Source organism: Lissotriton vulgaris, chromosome 10, assembly GCF_964263255.1.
Source record: "Lissotriton vulgaris chromosome 10, aLisVul1.2, whole genome shotgun sequence".
Classification (NCBI taxonomy): Eukaryota; Metazoa; Chordata; class Amphibia; order Caudata; family Salamandridae; genus Lissotriton; species Lissotriton vulgaris.
In genome coordinates, this window is record NC_141698.1 from 425,955,032 (window position 1) to 425,960,019 (window position 4,988).

At 42.8% G+C, this 4,988-nt stretch overlaps 1 pseudogene; it reads left to right on the forward strand.

The window, feature by feature from the left end:
• Positions 1-718: 718 nt before the first annotated feature.
• LOC147685355 (small ribosomal subunit protein uS8 pseudogene) lies at positions 719-1,091 on the forward strand (annotated as a pseudogene).
• The last annotated feature ends 3,897 nt before the right edge of the window (positions 1,092-4,988 follow it).

The following is a 4,988-nucleotide window of genomic DNA, read 5'->3' on the forward strand; positions in this document are numbered from 1 at the left end:
GCGACCGTGGGGGGAGGGGAGGGGGTTGTAGAAAGGGGAGAAGGAGCAGAATGGAGGAAAGTAGGAAAGAAGAAGTAAGAAGGAAAAGAAAGTGAGACTGGGAGAAGGAAGGTAGGAGGACCATGGAAAAAGGAAGGAGGAAGGAGGAAGGAAGAAGGGATGAGAGATGAAGTAGGAGGAGGTGGGTTGCGTAAGGACTGCAAGGCAGAGAGAATAAAGGAGGAAGAAGGTGAACACAGGAAGCAGGCAACACAGAGGACTGAGGTCACTCAGAGTGCAAGAAAGACGAAGGCTGAAGTGGGCTGTCTGCTGTCCTCTGTGGTGGACAGAAGCAACATTTGAATAACAGAAGAAGAGTGTTGAATCAAAAACACTGTATGCATGTATTATGAAAGTTAGCAAACAGCGCCACACAGTGTTGAGTAGGGGATTTAAGCGTTACTGAAGTCCATTGTGACAGAGCCACAAGACGTGCGGCCAAGTGGTGCTAATGACACCTAAAAGACAGATTGCTGCGCTTGCTAATGACCCCTTAAAGACAGATGGATGCGCGCGTGCACGCTCACGTGCACTCAAGCTTCAGGCCAACAAACCCTCTGGTGGCACTTTTAAAAGCCACACTTACTAAATGTCTCGAAGAGACAGCTTGTGCTGTCTCAAGGGAGACCTAAAAAAAGCTCTATATTACCCCTTTCCGCTATATTGCAGTACCAGCAAAATGGTGCCCATGAAGGTTCTTGAAGTTGCTCTAAAAAGCATCAGCAATGCAGACACACGTGGAAATTCCAGGTCCTGCTCAGGCCAGGCTCCAAAGGGATCGTGAGTTTCTTAACTGTGATGATGAAACATGGTTACCTTGGTGAATTTGAAATCATAGATGATCACAGAGCTGGGCACATTGTTGTGAACCTCTATAGAAGACTAAACAAGTAATACAACTGAAGGATCTGGAAAAGTGGTAGAACAATATGTTGCCATCCCGTCAGTTTGGATTCATTGTTTTCACAACAACAGCTGGCCTCATGGACCATGAAGAAGGTTGGCGAAAACATATAGGTGGCAAAGTCCTGGGATTCTTTTCTAAAATGTAAAAAAGCAGACTAATAAATTGTAAAACAGAAAAAAAACCTTTGGATTTACTGTTATAAGATGATAGATGCAAATCAATGTTGGAGCAATAAATTAATGAAAAAATGTGTGCAAGTATATTTGAGAAAAAGGAGAAGTTTAGCAACAAATTACAACAGTCGGGCCCTTGAAAAAAGAAAAAAGTACGTTTAAAAAATACCATGGGGGTTGGTGAAGGAGCATGGTGAAGTGGGTGGGGACCTACAAGGTAATGTCGTGGCAGTAGCAAATAGCAGGGCAGGGGAGGAGCTGGGGTAAAGAAGCTATGCTCCAGGGGAGGGGCAAATACAAAAAGAGAAAGGAAGCCGACGAATAAGAAGCAAGCACATTAGACGAACAGGAAATCCATCCAGTTGTAAGTAATGGGCTGTTCAAATCCTACTGTAAGAATTAGTATAGTACAGGATAGATACCCAAAAGCTGTCTAAAAGTGAGGCAGAAAAAAAGTGAGGGGACCAAAGTTTGTGGTAGTACCGGAGCGCGTTGCCTGCACTGCTGAATTTTGGGGTTTCCAAGTACCAAGGGTTTCTGTTCTTCCTTCCTTCTACCTCATGCTTCCTTTTTCCACCACCATACACTTTCTTTTAAATTATCTCACTTTACAGGTTCGTTTTCATCCCTGCTTTCTCCAATTGTCATTTGTTTTCTCTTTCTCTTCCACCTTCGGTCTCGTTTCCTGACCATCTCCCTGAGTCAAACTCCGATGATAAAAAATAAGACCTAGCCTTAAAAAAAAGTGCCAGTGCTCACCATCTGCAGCCACTGCCACAAACTAAGTTAGCACTGTTCATGAGAAAGGTTTGACTTTTGTTGAACCTTCGTTCTCTATCAGGGAATAAGTTTTAGTAACCCCCCTTCTGGTTAGTGTTTGGGTGCCCCAATGGAGTAAACCCTCTCTTTTTTTCTAAATTTACAATTATTTGTTAATGCAATAGCATTTATTTAGCACTCGCTAACCCAATGAGGTACTGAAGCGCTTTATGCTGGGCAGCACCCTGCCCCAGAACCCAAGCTAAGGGTTGGTCAAATGTAATTAGAGATTGTCAATTATTGGAATTAGTTTTGTGCGCTCAGCAAATCATTCCATGCATTCATTCCACTTTCTTAGTGATTACATTAATAGGAATTTGGTATGGTATTTAGTGGAGAGGTTGGTGGAGTCAGTAGATGTGTTTGAAGAGGTTAAGTATATTTAGGCTGAAGGGGTATGACCTTCAAAGAAGGAGAAGAAGTGATCTTTCACATGAGTTGTGGGCAGTTTTCAGAAATACAATCATGGAGATTAAGGCACACATGCCTGTGAATTGGAGAAGGTTCAGCGCAAAGAGAGGGAGCCTGCAGAGGAGGGAATGGAAGGGGAGGGCCATTTGAAAGAGAAGAGGAGAGGCAACAATCAGAAGTTTAAAGTAAAGATCAGTATTCCTGCCATATTCAGAAATATTGAGGTTGATTTTAAGACAGTATGCAATTTGAGAAGATAAGATTGTAGAAAGTGTCAGCATAATTTGTGCGCAAAGATAGTGATATATTATGTACTCCTGATAGATTCTAAGAATCAGGCAAACAGTGTACCCACTGTGTGGCTCTGGCTAAGCCACAGCAGAGTCAGCTGATAAGCACAGGGGTTCCAAAGCACGAAGTAATGGCTGGACGCACATACTAGAGCTTTAGGGTGTGCTTGAAGGAAGCAGTAACCTCATGATCCTAGCATTGTGAGAACTTTTATGGGAAAATAGTGCTAACAGTGAAATGGAGATTCTGCAAATGCTGGTGTGTATGTTTGGGAATATATATCCTTACGTGTGGCGTGTTAATGGTCGGCAAAAGGTTTGGCTGGATAGTGTGAAATGCGGTGGCAGCAATTGGACTGAAATTATACATTTTGCTGTTAAAGCTGCTTCATATTGGAAATTTCATTCTGTTTTATTTTTAAGAAGTTTTTAAAATTAATAATTATGAAGGAATGGATTGTAAATGTATATAAATTGTGTTTTTTTATCTTTTGATAATGTTGGCATTTTTGCAACGGTTTTAATTGACTATGCAAATAAACTTATACCTACCTATATCCTTACGTGTGGCTAATGCAGGAGTCTCCGACCTGTTGTGTAATGATAAGTAATCTATGTTCAATCAAAATCATGCGATCTGCTATTATTATTAGTGCTGTTATAATGACCACATCAGACAAGATTACATTAGCGGCCATCATAAGCAAGGTTACCAGCAATAATCACCTCAGTGCATCAGGCAGGCTTGCCAGCAGTAATGTAAAAAGGGTTTTTCTGTTTTGAAAACCTTTACGTAGTTAATACATGCCAGCCACAGCTCAGTACCCCTGACACAAAAGTCATAATAATATCAATAAGTCTCCTCAAAGAATTTGTTTTTATAACCAATTTGATTGTGTTTATACAGCAAGCGACATCCAAAGCATTACAATCGTTCAGAGCTGAGCACATCCGGAGTACAGTAATACATGAGACAGTTCTGTCATAAAATGGACCCTTCATGATGATAGACCATAATAAGACCTCCACTTATCCCACATTTGATCAGGTTTATGAGAACAGCCATGTGCATTATAAATCGGTCTTTTCTGCTGTTTGCACCAATCAACTCCCCTTCGCCACAGTTCGATCGAGGGCGGTGTAGGTTGCCTTTACAACAATCCTTTCGGAGCTAGGGACTCCCAGCTCCTCTACAAACCCAAGCAGTGCAGTCTGGGGGGCCCAAGTCAATCGAGCACCCCAGAACTTTAGAGATCTCCCAACCAAGCCCATTCCCAGAAGGGTCTCAGCGCCGGGCAGCCCTACACCACAAGGTAGAAGGCCACGGCAGGGAGTGTGCATCGCGTGCATGCAGCTTGGGCGGGTGAGAGCATCCGTTGCAGGCTACCCAGGGAAAGATATGTCACATAAAGGCAATTTTCCTGGACCATACACAGGTGTGAGGATATTGCCAGGTCCCTGGGGGCCAGGCATGCCTCCCTCAATCACCAACATCCAGATCGCCGACCCAGCACCCACTTTCGCCGAAGGGAAGTAAAGCCGTCGGGGGAATAATAGGAGTGGTAAATGTTAGATATCGCTCCTCTAACCAGGCATCCCAGGAAGATTTTGGCCTAAGTCTCCCCAAATAATTTATCACTCAAAAATCTGCTTTAAATTAAATATATTTAGGAAAATCAGTCATTTTTCTCTATACATCAGCTTATGAATTCTGAAAATACACACATTTTCATCTTGAATAGACAATGCTGACATACATATATTTATTTATTTATTATACTTATAAAGCGCACTACCACCTCGAGAGGCATCCTGGCGCTATATTAATTCGATCAAGCAAAAGGTTCCAATATACTAGGCTGGGATGCACACAGGAGAGCTACCAATAGCTGGGAGCGGGTTGGACTACAGACTCACCTTTAGGTGAGGTCCAACCTTTTGTCTTTCTTAATCACAGGCAGATGCAGAGACCGCACACCTTTTTGTGCATCATCCAGGTCCGAGACTACCCTGCTATGAGGAGCATCACTACACAAAGGCTGTGTCTGGAGAACAGAAAAGAAAGGACATGTACATTCTTTACCAATGCAAATATAAAAAACCTGAGCACTTATAATTTTTGACAAAGGGTGCCACTCACGCTTTGTATCGGAGCATGCAATTCAACGTGCTTTTTGAAGACACATTCATTGCGCACCTGATTATCCTTCTAGGCAACACTACAACGCACAGCCCACGGGTAAGGTGAAAGGGCAGCTTGCCTGCATAAGCTTTTCGCTTAGTTATATTTGTCCATTCCTATGACCAGAGAGATGTACTGTTTCCTGTTCGAAAGACGCCCAAGAGGAC